We start from the raw sequence: 17,820 nt of genomic DNA on the forward strand, positions 1-17,820 counted from the left end.
AGATTTTCAAGAGTCTTATTTAAACATCTTATCCTTTGTGTAAGACTCAAGTTTCAAGCAAATTAAAGAGTAAGTTAAAGTTCTTTTCTTCAAAGGTGTATAGGGACTATGTATTCCCAAAGACTTAAAATGTCTTAAAATTTAACTAGTAAGGTAACATTAATTGCCAAGGATCCTTAGGCATGTTTTCAAAAAAGAACTATAACTTTCCAAAAGAAGCATGAAGGAAAATTATGATTTCCAAGATAGTTTTGAGCTAAGTATTTTGAGCACTAATCTCAAAACCACATTATCAGGGCCCACATATTTTTGGGAGTAGTATTGAGCACCGGTATAAGGAAAACTTTAGACAACAAACAACCCCATAAACCATGTATCCACCATGGGTAGAAAAGGTTCAAACTTTTTAGATGAACTGTTTTCACATTAGACGTCTTATGGATCCACTAGGCAATTCAGGTCTTATACCTTTGTCCGGTTATATGATGTGTTGGCATCGTGAGGTAGATTGTTGTATCATTACTGTAGCTCATAAGTGATGGTTTTCTGTTAGATAAAGTCCCACAGAAGTTATTATATTCATATATACATCAGTTGACTTGTATTTTTACATCCATACTAGAGTTAATGTTATCTTGCATATATTCAGTATTTACAATATGTTTCAAATAGTTTTTTCTTTACATTGCACTTAATTTTAAACTGCATTATATTGAAATGGTTATGTTATTCATGAGTTGACTAGAGCCAAGGTAAGTGTTCCCTCTTACTCATTTTTAATCTTAAAGTGTTGTTAGCATTCCAACATGGATACTCCTACATTCAATGTAGTGATGTTAGTTGGCCTGCATCATATTTTGTAGGACATCTTTAGCTTTTAGTCAATTTCTTTAGTATTTAGTTGTTTGGATGATTGTGGGTCCTATCACAACATTGTACTTTATTTTAGAGACTTCATAGATAGAGGTAGTAGTTTTCTTATTCTTTTCCTTTCACTTCTAAATGACTCAGACATTGGGTTGCTATTTTTGGCGAATTATTTCTTTTAAGATATTTGCTTTAGTTATATCTTATGTTTGAGTCTTTTGCAGAGTTAAGTAAGTCAGTCCAAGGGTTTGCTCAAAGCGAGTAATGGCCATTGAGTGTCAGCCACATCCAGGGTGTAGGATTGAGGCATGACAACAACACGACCGACTATCTTTTTGTAAAATATGATAAGCAACATGTCTTTTTCTTCCTTATTGTTAGGAAAGTAAGGTCATCTTTATTATTATTGGTGAATATTAATATGTTCAAGATCGCACAAAATTATATGAGATTTTTATATGTTATGCGTCATTGTTTGGAATAAACATTTGTGAGCAGTTCCATTTGGTTAACACCCACTGCTTGGTTCATGATAGAATTTTTTTTTCTAACCTCATTATATCAAATAAAAATAACTACAGTTCAATTCTTAATAAGTTGGGGTCGGTGATATAAAACTTAAGAAATAGTAATGACTATTTTTAGACAATGAGAATAACTATTTATGATACTAATTAACAATTTTATGGTCGTTTTTTACATATATATGATACGACATACTATAATACAAAAGATATTGATGATGGTTAATAAGAAAGGAGTCGAACCTCCTCCATTTGAATTTAGTTAATTATACTTTTGTATGGGCATGATGTTCCACTTTATGAGGGAGAGTTGTTTTTCTAGGTTCGATGTTGTTCTTTATAACTTCTTGGAATTTAGAAAATTTTAGTAGTTCCGACACACTATTTTCATAAAGATTTTCAGAGACTTGTTTCTTATAATTAAAATCTTTCTACGACTCATATTTTTGTATTAAAAAACCAAAAAAATATATAGCCCTTTATGATTCAGTTAACGTTTTGCCTTAAGTAAAAATGTTCTTGATAATGTAGTGTATGTATCAAAAATATGAATATTATCGAATGATCATATGTAATATTCATAATATCGTTCAATGACATGCTAAGCATGAGTAATTTACCTATTCATATATTTAAATAAAAGAGAACCCTAGACCCGCCTATGTGGCGCTACAACAAACAAGAATTTCCTTTTAAATTTATTTATTTACAAAAAACTAGCATTCCTCTAACATGAAAAAATGGACTTTTATGAAAAAGTTGTGACTTTAATAAAGAGTTGTGACTTTTAGGAAAAGTTTTGACTATAATGAAGAGTTGCAATTTTTATGAAAAGTTATGATTTTACGAAAAGTTGTGACTTTAACGAAGAGTTGAGACTTTATGAAAAGTTATGACTCTTATAAAAGGTTGTGAGCTTTCCAAAAGGTTTCAAATTTTCCAAATAGTTTTAACCTTTACGATAAGGTACAATAAATGTGAACATTTAGATCACCTACTGCTTGGTTGATAATTGTGTTAGTTTTTTGTAACTCCATACTATATTCATAACAATAACTATGGTTTCATCCAAATAAGTAGGGCCAATGATATGAAATCTTAAAAATTGTAATGACTATTTGAGACACAGACAAAAAACATTTATGATACACTACTAGAAATTTGACTTACTGCAACGCTTATGTAGCAACGGTTATACTATCGTAGCAATATCTCACCTATTACAACGGTTATAACCGTGGCCAATTATCCTTTAATCTAATAGAACAATTCTTAAAATAAACTATTGCCTCATCCCTATAAACGTCCCTATAGATAATATATAGCATTAAATTTTAGAATTGTCACAATAGATAACTCTGTGGCAACAGTTTTTTTTAGAAAAATAATTCCAATTTTTTAGCCCTAAATATTTTCCCTCATAAAGAAATATATTTCCCTCCAATATAATATGGCAAGATATATTATTCCCTTATTAAAAAATGTAAAAGAAAAAGAATTTGTCAAACCCTTATTTTCCAGAAACTTTCATCTTCCCCTGTGAGAGAGCGTTTGTGAAGCTGTGAAAGGAATTTCTTAATCTTTTGTTGAGAAAAACGAAATTTGTTTGTGAAGTTGTTGGTGAAGCTGTTGGCGAAGCTCGTTGGTGAAGATCTTGTTCAAGCTCGTTGGTGAATCTTATTGGGGAAGCTGGTTGGTGAAGCTATTGGTGAAACTCATTGGTGAAGTTCGTTGGTAAAGTTGTTGGTGAAGCTCGTTGATATTCTACTACAAATTCGTCTTAATGGTTAATAATGTTTAAGTTTTCTATGCTAGTTCATGATATCTAATCCCCGTTGAATTATTATTGAAAAATCTTAAAGAATAATATATAGGTAAGTCTTAAATCTATGTTATTTGCTCTAATATTGGTAGTGTATAGACTTCCATTTTTTGGTTATGTGATATATAGTGAAACAAGAAAAGAGAACACTTCTAAATTAAAGCTACCATTGAGTATTTAGGGTTAAGCTTGAAGTGAATTTAGTTTTAAACTTGAAGAGTGTTCCACGTTGAGTCATCCCTTTGTAAAGTAGAACTATAGAAGAATCTGTTAGAAACCTTTTCTTGTTCTTGTCTCAGTATCTCTGCCCCAAAAACATAATCATTTTGACCTCAACTCGTTTTAGCCGGCATTTTGTTTTTATAATATGAAGCTTACTGTCATATTTTTTTCTTCTTCGCTCGAATGCTTCTTTTCTTCTTTGATTTACTGTTGATGCATAGTTTGATTGTTTGGTTTCATGTTGAGTGTTTATTAGTTGTTTGAGGTATAATCTATGTTGTTGTAATTTTGTTCGTGAATGATATTGCTTCAATCACTTGTTGGTTCCTTTGAATGGTTTTAGTCAAGTATATGTTTAAGAAGTTATCCATCGACTTTACTTAAGTTTGGTTGGCAAGGTTTCTAGTTGTTTGGTTGTTGTGTTGTTCCTCTAGTTCAGATGTGTGCTTGCTTCCTTTTACATACCAGGGTAATTTGAGTAGTTGTGTTTTTGTCATCTCTGTTTGGGATATGTGGATCTTTTTCTTTCATCTTTACCAAATTCCAAAGAGTTGAAAGAGCATAGAACTGGGGAGGTTGTGACTATCCACCCAGTTCTTGTGGTTTCTTTGCTTATCTCATTAATCTTTGGCCTATTTTTTTATTTTATATGACGGATTTAATTTCCTTCGAATTAGTAGTTTATGCACTCTAGGCAGTATTACTTTCAAGTGGGATGGAACTGATTTAATTGACCTAATTTCCTCAATATTGAAAATTATTTGGCTTTAGCTTCCAATAGTTTTATTTGTGCTTAGTTCCCTCGAAATTTTACTTTAACTCAACTATGTGGATACTCTATATTCGCTTCTTCAGCTAATTATCTTTTTTTTTTGCAATAAATTTGCTAATTACATAAAGTCCTTTATTAATTTTTATTTTCATATCATAGACAAGCAATTTCAAGTTTCAACTAGACAGGAACATGAGTAGGATAATCCTGTGAATGTCTTCGTATTGTTTCACGAATAAATATTTTTTGTTCTTGGAGGTTGGCTGGAGAAACATCATATACATCTACAAATACATCCTTACTTGGGGGCTTCTCTTGTTTTTTTTTTTTGCAACTTGAATGGCCTGCAATACTTGCTTCCTGATATTACTGCGAAGTTCTGATTCAACCTGATAGCTTAAGCAGTCTTCTCTTTCAATCTATTTCCTAAATCTGCTTACAAAGTCTCTTTCTCTTCTCCACCATTCGATTTACTTAGCCAGACGATATTTGGTTGAGTCAAATGTGTAACATAGAAAGATATTCATCCTTGTCTTTGTGCTTCATAAAATATTGTATCCATTGTTTGAAGTGTGACTATATCAATACATATTTTCAGTGCAACTTCCTTTTAAATTAATGCAAAATCACTAGTGATTGAGTAACCATCATCTTCAAGGACTCCGTAATAGTGTACTCTCTCCTCCCTTGTTTAAGGAATAAAGTTCAAATCTGAGGTGAATTTAACCTCGCCTCCAGGGAAATCGAGGACATGGGAATCATTATAACTACTGTGCATGGGATTTAACAGTGTTTGAGCTTTGGTTGAGTCAAAAAGGAAATAGGCAAAATGGTGTTGATTTAAGCCCCAAGAATTCGAAATGGGTTTCTTAGATTTGGTGATATTTGTATGATGATGATAAACAGAAGATAAAAATCCAATCTTTGGATTCAAGCACATCAATTTTCTTGATTTTAGGAACAATAGAGTCACTGTGCCACTGTTTCTTTGTTGTGTGAAAAAAAAAAGGAAATTTTTTATGGAGTTTTCTAAGCTAAGCTACTTATCTTGTACTTATATCTCTTATATTTTTTCCTCTCTCTGGCTTGCTTTTCTACTAATATTGTGTGAACATGTTATTTATAGGCTTGGCTGAAATAGACCTTGAGGTAACATTTCAGCATTTTGTTGAAGTAGTTCGTTTGGAACACGAGAAGGCTGATTGGTAAGAAATTGAAAGTAATAAAAGTTTTCTGCTATATGGTAGTTGTTAGACTGACCAGCTAACTCCCTTGTGTGTTTTTTATAAAGAGAATAGGAGTTGTTACAGTTTGTCCGAACTTCTTTTTCCTTGTGAACAATCAACTCTGTTACTTTTTTACGAATACACGAAATGGCTTGCTAGAATCAAAACTAATGCACTGATTAGTGTTGTAGAAGCTGCTAATAACTTAACAATATATTTTTGTTCTACTATTAGTGTTGTAATTGTTTGTTGTTGAATTGATGTGAAGGTTTGTGATTCGATTAATCTAAAAGTTTGAGTTGTTAAGGTCTGTCGATATTGCTTGTACTTGTGAATTTATTAGCTTTAAGGTTTTGCACATGTCATGTAGGATATATATTCAATGGATTTTGGATATAAAAGTTTAATGAATCTCCGAAGATCCACCAATGAATATATTCATGGAGTTGATGGGTTTCTAAATAAAGCATTTGAACGAGCTTCCCAATCAAATGAAATATTATGTTCGCGTAAGAAGTGCTTTAATCGTAATTGGCATTCTCGAAATATGGTAGAGGATTACTTTATTTTTCATGGATACACCAAATGGGTATTTCACGGAGAAGGATTTTCTTCAACTAATACGCCACACCCAACCGATGATGAAGAAACTTCTAACATGCATGATGATATTGATAGACTACTTCATGATACTTTTAGAAATGTAGATATGAAGGAGTAAGAGAGGGGCCACCTGAAGATGCAAAGATATTTTTTAAATTAGTGGAGGAAGCGGAAGAAGAGTTGTATCCTGAGTGTAAGAATTTTTCTAGGTTGAGTTTTACCATCCGATTATACTTGTTTAAATGCATTCACAAGTTGACTGATGTAGCCTTTTCAAATTTGTTGGACTTGATAAGAGAGGCATTTCCATTTGCTCAGATACCCGAGTAGTTTTACAAGGCAAAAAAGGTCATAAAGGAGTTGGGTTTTCATTATGATAAAATCCATGCTTGCACTAACGATTGCATGTTATTTTTGAATGACAATGCAAAGTTAGATAATTGCTATATGTGTGGAGCTTCAAGATGGAAGAATGTTCGTAATGACTTGATTAATAATGTCACTAAAATCCAAGTGAAGGTTTTAAGGTACTTACCTTTAAAGCCTAGGCTTCAGAGGATATTCGTGTGTGTGTGTGTGTGTGTGTATATATATATATATATATGTATGTATATATGAATGTATGTACGTATGTATTTATGTATATAAATTTTTCTAAATCTCAAATTTAAAAAAAAACAAAGTAAATTATAAATCTAAAACCAAACCAAGAATCCAAAAAAACTAATCACAATTAAAATTCGATTTGATTTGATTTGGTTTTTTGGTTTAATCCAAATAGTGCACACCCCTAATTAGATAGACCACTTGGTATTTAAAATACTAATAAAAAAGATTCAATCCTTATATAACTTATTTCTAGTTTAACGATGAAAATTTTATATTCTTCTAATCGTTAAACGAATGAACCTCGAATTCTGATGAAGTTTTATATTCTTCTAATCTGTTTCACATTCCGGCAGAGTAGTAAACCAAAAAGGTTTTAATCTCGACAAACTATAAATACAACACTGTGTCTTGATAACAGAGAAACTTTTATCTTTTTCGAATCCTTTACCCTTAATATTCTAGACGAAGATTTTTTACTATTCAAGTCAGAATATTCATTCAAACAAAGTATTTAACAAATTCTTAAGTTTCTATATACTTTGAATCAATGCACAATTTGATTTTTTCATGAACTTCTTATATTCGTCATGCCAATTAAGTAAAAATATATCAAGCTTTTAATCTCCAAAAGTAGTCTCCAATAGTGAAGCACAATCAAATTACACATTTATAAAGGATAGAGAATATAATAATCAAGGGATACAAAAATATAACATGATCTGTCCTCTGATTGAATCATATTCTATCTATCAACAATGATTCCATGCAAGTCAGTTTTCTTGAAAATTATTTTGTTTCTTTCCCAGTTTTCATCATATTTCAATTTTCCTTCAAAGACATTGGATTTCCACGACAAACTAAAATCATGTTCGAATATTGTTAGGAGAAAACATATATTAATTCAAGTGCCTATCTTAAACTTTATGCACAAAATAACTTGCTCATTGAAAAGAAAATTGAAGGGGTGTAATGCTTAATTGCACTTAAGAAGAAAATAAGATTAGTCTTACCCATCCAAGAAAAACTTACCACAAAAAATATACCTGATGATATTTAAGTAGTACTAATTCATCTCAAATCTCTTTTATCATATGATAAAACAATTTTCTTCTTCTTCTTCGTAACAACAAAAAAAACACAGAAAACAAAATTAATTTCCGAACCACAGAAAATACCATCAATAGGAAATTTCTTAAGCTTGTTGTATCCAATATTCATATTAGAATACAAGAAAAAGTAAAAGATGAAAAGAAAAATACAAAGAACTATTCGAGTCCACAGAGCCCACTGTGTGTGTCTTTAAGAAATTTAATTCCCTCAAGTACACGAGGTTGCAAATTAATTCCTCCAAAGATAAACAAGATTAGAAATTAAAGAAGTAGTGGTGCCTCAAACTTTAATAATTTCAACGAACTAAAAATGACAGCAACGAATACACACATAAACAAGATCGATTTTATTTTGAAGAAATGTATGCATAAGAAAGGAAGAATATGATCCAGGAAAATGAGAGAAAACCTCTCTATTTATACACAACAAATGGTAAAGGTCGGAACTCTTTGGAAATAAGACAACCCTTTGGAAAAGGCAAAACCTTTCAAACAGTCACAACCCTTTAGAAAAGACACAATATTCATGAAGGTCACAGTCTTTTAAGAAGGTCACAACCCTTCATGAGAGTTAAAACTCTTCATTTCCTGTTCACAACATTAGAACCCAACATCAAGCCCTATGACTTAAGAATATTTTGATCATTTTATGGCTGGAGAAAGGGGAGAGCATTGAGATCCTTTTGGATAAAAAAGCTACTATATCGATATCCAAAGATCTCGTGTTTCATGTAAGAACCAAGCACTTTAACATAAAATTTTATTTATTGATGGAACTGCAGAAAAAACATTGAAGTGGTTTTATTTTATTGCAAATCAGAGAATCAAGTGGCGGACATTTCTACAAAGTCATTTCATGTTAGCATATTCGAATTTCTTAGAGAAAAGTTGTGATGTTGCAGTTTTTGAGTGAGGAGGAGTGTTCATATCTTAAGAACTGGTTTAAATGGGTTAGAGACTTCAAGTGATTATTAGGAGATAAGTATTCTTTTAGTCAATATCCTATTAACTAGTTATAGTTGTTCGTATTTCATAGACATGTTATGTGTCTTTTAGCAGTCCATGTTATGTGTTAGTTATGCTGTCCCTCTACTTATTTAATTAGCTTCAAGTTTAATAAAAGTTATGCTTCGGATTTTAAATCATCTTGTTGTTTCAATTTATTAATAACATTCTTTTTCTTTTGCAAAAATTGGAAAAGGAATTTTAGTTGGTTATAGTTGTATCTCTAGAGGAAATAGAATTTATTATATTGAATCTAATAAAGTTTTCTTCACTTGAGATGTAAAAGTGGATAGAGATGCTTATTATTATTGGAATATCTCTCAAGTCAGAAGGATGTGTGTTCAACCGGCTTTTAAAGATTCAAATGAAGTCTTGGAAGTACAATAATGATGATGATTTTTCTTTCGAGGTACTAGACCTTGGTATTAAATTATGGAATATGTCATCTTGTTATCTTGGAATGTTCAAACTTTAAAGATTCTAGTTCTATTGAAGAATTCAAGCAAGTGAAACAACAATAATTGGGAAGAACGAGATGTAGAAACTCGTTGACAAACCTGAAACTAAGCAAGTTATTTGAATTAAATGGGTGACCAGGGTGAAGTTGAATGAGGATAGATTTATCAACAAGAACAAAGAAAAGATGGTTCTTAAAACTATTCTCAACAGCTAGGATTTATTATTTAGATACTTTGCACTTGTTGCAAGGATGGACACCATTAGAATCATGATTACTTTGGCGGAACAAATGAAGTGGAGATTCTGATGTCGTACGATATTTTCATCATTTCATTAGTTTGAAAAGGTCAATTTTTGGGCTTGAAGCATGGTTGGTTTGGGTCTTGGGGCCTTCAACGTAAGTTTGATCTATTAGGCAAGATGTTTTTGAAAATTTTGTTAATATTTAACTTCGGTGGGCATTCTTTACATATGTTCTTGAATGGGAATTCCATTGGAATGGTTAGCTTCAGAATTCAAAGTTTAGTCTAGAACGGACTTTTGTTCGGATCCCAAAGTCCTCGAGTTAATTTTGCGATGATTTTGCATTATTCTTGTTTGGTCACTTTGTGTAAGTGTTGACATGGGTAATATTTTAATGGGACGATCTCCATTGGATCTTTCGTCAATTTTGTTGAGTCTGTTATATAAATTTTGCGGGATAGCGTCGTTTGTTTGGGATCATGGGATTCTAAAAAAATCTAGGGCCCCCACCAGAGCATTTTATTAACCTTAAAGTTCAGTTGATGTAGTCTTTGCTGGTTCATCGTGCAATATACTTCACTTTTATAAACGAGGTCCTTGTATGCTTACACAAAAATTATTGGCAGTTCTAAAGGTGACTAAATCATTAGCTTCGCCAATATCTCAGCCATAGTCTTGAATTAAAATAACTTTATTTTAAATCTTCAACATAAGCAATAAACTTTACATGACCCCAAAATAATGTCTTAAATGTTGGTGCTTCATAACACAATTGTGGATCACTATGATGTTGGTTTTAAGGCATCACAATATATAATTCGTGGATGAATTAAAATAATAAAAAAGTTTGTTCATTATCTCTCTTACAATACAGCCTCCAAGAATTGAAAACATGAGCTTTAAAACACTTACAAAACAGCGGAGGAGTACCACCTTATGTTAGTAAAATCATTATCTTGAACTTTCAATATAGTTTAAATTGATGATATTTTATCTAGTTTTCATAGTAGTGGCAACAGGGATGTTGGGCTTTGTGGAGGCTTGTGAGCCGGCCCGACCCATTACTGAAACCCTAGGTTAACCATTTGGTTTTCCTATAAATATGATCCTTGTATTTGTAATTCCAAGGAGTAGCACAAGTGAAATAAAATCCTCCTGTTACAGTCGTGGAGTAGGGAAACCGAACCACGTTAAATTCTTGTGTGTCCCGTTTGTGTTCCGTTTCTCTTTTCTCTAGATTATTTGTGTGTGTTGTGTGTTTAATTCCCAACAATTGGTATCAGAGCGAGGTTTCAACAACATTGTAACACAAACTGTGAGAAATTGTCACCTAGGGTTCTTGTGTGAAGAACTGTGTGCAGGGAGGAGTAGCCGCCGTTACCGTGTGGGTAACCTCAAGCAGCAGCCGGCTAGGAGAACCGCGCAGGGTGCGAACAGCCGTCGTCCGTGTGCTGTCCGTCGCGCCGTTCCGTTGGCCGCCGCGTCGAGGAGCCTCAGATCCAGCCGCGAGCGTCCAGATCGTGAGCATCGTCCAAATCGCCGCCCGCTGTCTGTAGACGCCGTTAAGGGAATTGCCGAAGTCCTTTGAGATGGCAGAAGATGGGAAGTTCCGAATTGAGAAGTTCGATGGTACAGATTTCAGTTGGTGGAAGATGCAGATTGAAGATTTGCTGGTTCAGAAAGATTTGGACGTAGTGTTGGGTGACAAGCAAGGAAAATTGTCTGATGCAGAGTGGGCAGTTTTGGATCGGAAAGCTATGTCAGTTATCCGACTCTCGTTGACCAAGAATGTTGCGTTCAACATTCTTAAGGAGAAGACAGCGAAAGGCATCTTGGAAGCCTTGTCTAACATGTACGAGAAGCCATCTGCAGCAAACAAAATTTTTCTGATTAGAGAGTTGGTGAACACAAAGATGAAGGAAGGCAGTTCAGTTACCGAGCACATCAACTCATTGAATTCGATCTTAGCCAGACTTTTGTCAGTTGGCATTAAGTTCGATGATGAAGTTCAAGCTTTACTACTGTTATCATCATTGCCTGACAGTTGGTCCGGAACGGTTACAGCAGTTGCCAGTTCAGTGGGACCTAATGGATTCACCTTTGAGAAGATTCGTGATCTCGTTCTTGGCGAGGATGTCAGAAGAAGGAGTTCTGGAGAATCATCAGGTGATATGCTAAACGTCGTCAGAGGCAGAGGAAATAACAGAGGTAGTGGGAGCAGGAACCGAAGAAGGAGTCAGTCAAAGGCTCGGGATGGCTCAGGTGTAACATGTTGGAACTGCAAGGAGGTGGGGCATTTCAGGAATCAATGCCAGAAAGACAAACAAGTCAACATTGCAGAAGACAGCGTCAACGAGGATTTGTTTATCTGTTGCGCGGAGAGCAATGTGGATTCCTGGGTCATGGATTCTGGTGCTTCTTTTCACGCTACCCACAGCAGTGAAGCATTGCAGAATCTGGTTATTGGAGACTTTGGAAAGGTAAGGCTTGCAGACGATAGAGCTCTTGATGTTACGGGCATGGGTGACATGGTGCTGAAGACGCCAGTCGGTTTCTGGACCTTGAAGGATGTCAGAGTTGTTCCAAGCTTGACGAAAAGTTTGATTTCTGTTAGGCAGTTGGATGAACAGGGACATCATGTGAAGTTCGGAAATGGGCAGTGGAAGGTCGTGAGGGGCAATCTTGTCATGGCTCGTGGAACAAAAAGAGGATCGTTGTATATTGTCGGATTACCGTCTGAGGGAGTGACCGTCCCAGTTCAGAAGAAAAACAAAGTCCGGTTCACAGAATCTCGTGGGCAGAAGAAGGTTGTCTTTGCAAGAAAGAAACCCAGAGCCACAGGTCAGATTCAGGATGAACGAGCAAGGAAAGGTTCAGGAAGACCAGTCAGAGGCGTTTGTGGCAGTGGGAGCACCGGCCGTGCTTCAGCCAAGGCTCCTAGAAGACAGTGGGTCAAGAGAACCAGTATTCCAGCTGTTGATACGTCTCCAGAAAATATCTTGCTGAGTATGGAGAGTGTTTGTTCTCAGGGAGTTCTAGGATCCGGCAGTTCGTGTCTCAAGTGGGAGCCGGTAGGGACCGAGGACGAGTCAAGGGCAGTTTCAGCCGTGACTGATGTGTTGAAGCTTCGGGGAGCTTCAACGGGCCTTTCAGTTGACTGATGAGAAGGCCGCTGTAGCAGGAGAGAGTTGAAAAAGATTACTAGACATACAAGTGTTCTAAGTGGATGACAGTTGAAATTCTTCAAGCCTCCAAGTGGGAGATTGTTGGGCTTTGTGGAGGCTTGTGAGCCGGCCCGACCCATTACTGAAACCCTAGGTTAACCATTTGGTTTTCCTATAAATATGATCCTTGTATTTGTAATTCCAAGGAGTAGCACAAGTGAAATAAAATCCTCCTGTTACAGTCGTGGAGTAGGGAAACCGAACCACGTTAAATTCTTGTGTGTCCCGTTTGTGTTCCGTTTCTCTTTTCTCTAGATTATTTGTGTGTGTTGTGTGTTTAATTCCCAACAGAAACCACCCCGAATGGGCCCTGCAATATGCAATCCGAATTTAGACAGAGCTCCAATGTGGGCTTGGACAGTAGGTGGGAAAGAAGACAATAATGGAGAGAAAAAATTAAAGAAAGACAGAAGATGTTAGCAAAAATTTATACCCACAGTTTTCTTACGTTATCTGTAGAAACCTAGACAGATATCAAACTTTGATCATGTGTAAAATACTTAATGATTAAAATCTACTATGGATACTAGTTCCATAAGATTAAAGTCTCTTAGAATATGTATAAACATGAGTGATTGTGTGAGTGAAAGATAAAGATTGATCAGATACAAATGCTATATATTATACATATTGAATACAATCGAAATAAGATCTCTATTCTTCAACTCCATAAATATTATAATTTCTGTTGGATTTTAAAATGTGTGAATGGAAAATAAAGAGTTATGACTTTTATGAAAAGTTGGGATTTTCATGAAAAGTTATGACTTTGATGAAAAGTAGTGATTTTTATGAAAAGTCGTGACTTTTATGAAAGGTGGTGATCTTTTCGAAAGATAAGGTCACAACAAGAATCTTTTCACACTGCCCTTTATTTCTATAAATTTAGCGATTTCCTCTCATATTAGAAATTAATAATTTTTTTGGGCTTCTTCTACTTCTAAATCTAGTATTCAAAGTGTACTTTACTGGCGTTCAATGGTTCGCTGACACTGTGATTTTAGGTACCAATACACAAGTGAGTATGATCGATCTATACTGGAAGGATATATTCCGTTAACCTCTGGTGATTTTATGGTCCGAACTTACTGTATGATTTGTAATTTTATGGTCTAAATTCTTAATGTATGATTGGTGATTTTAGGGTTGAGTTGTAAATTTACTGTATGATTGGTAATTTTATAGTCCTAACTTTAATTTGAAGAATTTGGGAGACTTCTTGGTGTTAATTCCTTCATATAAGAATGTCTTTGTTAGTAATAGACTTGTCAAAAAATTATTAATAGTCTCTCTACCGTTGTTAGGCGAGATGGAGGATTTCTATTATATAAGCCTAAAAGGGATCCTCTATATTTACGTAGAGTGTTTCTTTGAGTTGAATTTTAGTGTCTAAGAATCAAATTGTTTACTGGAGCTTTGATTTGAATGTTGCATATTTCTTTATGAACATTACCAGTACTCGAGCTTTACAACTTGATTATCTCGGATGAATCCTTGTTCATGGTGGTCAACGCTTTTCTCCCGCTGTACGCACTTTCACATTTCTGGCGTACATATTTCATGTTAAAGTTCTTACCTTTGGTACAAGTAGATTTCCTTTTCCTATTGAGTGCATACCAATGACTAAAGTTCATATCTTCGGTTCAAGTGGATTTTTTAACATAGGATTTCTCCCAATATCATTATGTCTTGTTAATATTGATTTTAGCAGTTGTGTGAGATTGACGATTTTGATGATCTTCAACTTGCATGATATTTAATTTCAATAAAGGAGGTTCACATTAAAAAATTTTATTTTAGGATGAATGATTGTTTTCATAACGGTGAATGAGGAATTAATTAATACAAGTAGGAATTATACATAAGTATCACTGTAGTGTTGCTGATATAAGGGTAGCTTAGCACATTAAGAGTGGAAATGAGGTTGTACTAGTCATTATAAGTATGGCATGTTGTTCGGACATGTCGGACTTAATTGGTGAAGTTGGGACATGTCGGCCTTATATATATTCAAGTTATAAGACACCTGGTGAAGAAAAAAAAGTAATCAAGGCCCACAAGCCGAACAACATGCCACACTGCTAATGAATAGTCCATCCTCATTTCCTTTCTCAATTTGTTGAGCTACCCTTATATCAGAAACGTTACAGTGATACGTATACATAATACCCACATCTATTATCAATTCTCCAAATAGTTTGGTGTATTCCTATTTATCACCAAGTAGATTTATTCTCAGCCATTGCTCTTCTTTCACCAATAGCTTAAGGGGATTTTAGTAGCACCAACAATACCCATGTTTCTCTGTGGTAAATATTCATGAAAATTGAAATGGAAGTATGATTGTCTGACATAATGTGAAGTACCTGTTCACAATTGTTTTACAGTTGCATGCTGCAATTAAACCCCTTCACCTCATATTAAAAAGGAAAACAGACCAATGCTTTTGATTCTCCATTAGAAACTAAACATTTTGGATTATATTACTAACAAACATTGATCAATTAGATTTTGAAATCTTTTTTTGATACGTAGAACTAGATTTCGACATGCAAATCCAATTCTTCTATACTTCATTTTACAGTAAGTTTAACTACAAAATAATCAACCTTATCCATTCGGACAACTTTTTCCATTTTACAATAAGTTTCCTCCAGTTCGTATCAATTATCTAAATAGTTTCGTGTTGTTGTATTCATCACCAAGGAGAGTTATGCTCCACCATGTTGCTATGATCTGCAAAAGATAGCTTATACAGTGTACCTTCACTTCCTTGAACTATAAAACTTTGTGTTGAAATTCATAAATCTCCTCTTCTAGAAGACAATTTTAGAAGGAAGATTTGACATTTGAATGTCAAATTTTAATTTCCCCTTCATTTATGCTGCTAGTGCAATCAAAATTATGATAGTGTCCATCCTTTCAACATGTGCAAAAGTTGTATCTGAATAATCAACTCCAGTTTATCAAGAATAACCTTTAAAAATACACTTTCTTTGTTCTTATTTATCTATCCATGTTCATTCATCCTCACACTATAAAACCATATAACTCCAATGATGGCTTATTTTCTTGTTTGTCGATGCGTTTCAATGCCTCGTTCTTCTCAATCAGTGCGCTAGCTCTAGAAGAAGAACCGAGCTTTATAAAAAGAAAGTTGCCTAGAAGGAACAAAAAGCAACTATGCTCTATAAAGAGAAAGTCGCCAAAGTTATTTTTAGTAGAGGCGATAAACATATCGATTAGTTGCAAAATAGATTACGAGCAAGTTCCATGAATTTAAATGACACCAGTTGAATCTTATACACCTTACCTTCAATTTCATTGAACTACAAAACGTTCAGGTTGACCTACATCAATCTCATCTTCTAGAAAATTATTCCATAAGGCATATATTACATCTTAATGCATGATTTTCCACTTCATTTGTGCTCCAATCCAATGAAAATTGTGGTGGTATCCGTTCTTGCAACATGGGCAAAAGTTTGTCATTTTAAGTTCTATCGACAACTTGTACGTGTTATATAAGGAACTATAGATTGTAGAATTCTATCCGTAGTTGATATTTAGAAAGTTGAGTCTCCAATGATTTGATTACAACATGCTAGTACGGTCCATCAAAGTATTTACCGTACTTGGCCATCGTGTTTTGTAGGCATCTTTGTCTTCGGCAAAGGGTCACTGTATGAGAATGGGTATGACTCATGATTCTTGGTTCTTAGTTCAATTTTAAAGAATCTGTATCCATTTGTGGGAACCATGAGTGGAGAGTACGTCTCTAGATGGGAGTACGGACCGTAGAATCCTCTTTATGGACGATACTGCCAATTTTAGGTGAGGTTAATTCAGTCCTTTCCCCATCTTTTATAAGCTTTAACCCAGTGGTTTTACTCCTAATTAAGTTTCTTTAAGTTTAGTCACTACATAAAAAAATTATCATTAGCAGCAATGAATTCTTAATTGCCACTAAATATGTATTTTTAGTTACAATTAACACTCTTTGTTTATGTCCCTAAATCCTTTGGCGACTTGGGTTTTAATGGAAGTTAACATATGTCAGTAAAGAATTTAACAATATATATTAATGTCAATATTTTATGTTGTTAAAAGTTATTTTTATTGTAGTGATTTCGGCCCTAACACTCTCATAATAACTTCCAAGACTTAGAGCAAGGACATAATAATCCAAATCTAGGTGTTTCAAGCATCTTCTTAATGTTTCTTCAAGAACTTTGTTATTCCAAGTATGTAGGGAAATTCATAGTGTTGGATTAAGTTGGTCCTCAAGCCCTACAACTAAATCCAATTAGTAAAGAGATAAATCTTTGTTCTACCCAAAGGACCATGAATTCTGAATTTGGCTTGTGTTTCTTATTAAGAGTTCTGATTTCTTAACTATTGAGACTATAGTAATTTATACATATTGATTCTTGAGTTGTTAGTGACTTTATTTACACATGAACCCATCTTCTATATCTATACTACCTTAAAAGTGTCAACTCCTAAATTGAATGTTGAATTACTATAATACCCCCAATTAAAGTACTCAATATATTTTATTTATTAATTTAATTAATTGTATTAGGGTAAATTTAGATACATTTTAATACTAAAGGGTTGTGATTTTCCCAACGAGATGTGACTTTTTCAAAGGATTGTGACTTTTTTGACGGATTTTAAGATTTTTGATGGGTTGTGAATTTTCCGAATGGTTGTGATATTTTAAAGGGCTGTAACTTTTCCAAATGGTTGTGTCTTTTTTGATGAGTTGTGACTTTTCCGAAGGGTTGTGTTTTTTTTAAAGGTTTGTGACTTTTTCGAAGGGTTGTGGCTTTTCCGATGAGTTCTGACTTTTGCAAAAGGTTGTAATTTTTCAGATGAGCAGTGACTCTTTTGAAAGGTTGTAACTTTTATTATAAGGAACAATTAACACTTGTGTATAGTACTAATTTGTAGCTGTAAAGGGTTTCTTCTCACTTTTAATGTACGATTTTTGAAAATATTCTATTGTTCTTCTTTTTAAAAATGTAAGGGTTATTTGGAACAGTAGATTACGTGCAATATTCAAAAATATTCGAGGTACCACAGAAGAAAGAGTTGTTGAACAATTGTAGCAAATCATCCATAAATTCACA

General features: G+C 34.0%; 1 pseudogene; it reads right to left on the reverse strand.

Annotated features, from left to right (window-relative positions):
- Positions 1–4,643: 4,643 nt before the first annotated feature.
- LOC114074915 lies at positions 4,644–16,328 on the reverse strand (annotated as a pseudogene).
- Between the last annotated feature and the right edge of the window lie 1,492 nt (positions 16,329–17,820).

This window comes from Solanum pennellii, chromosome 1, assembly GCF_001406875.1.
Source record: "Solanum pennellii chromosome 1, SPENNV200".
In the NCBI taxonomy this organism is placed as follows: domain Eukaryota; kingdom Viridiplantae; phylum Streptophyta; class Magnoliopsida; order Solanales; family Solanaceae; genus Solanum; species Solanum pennellii.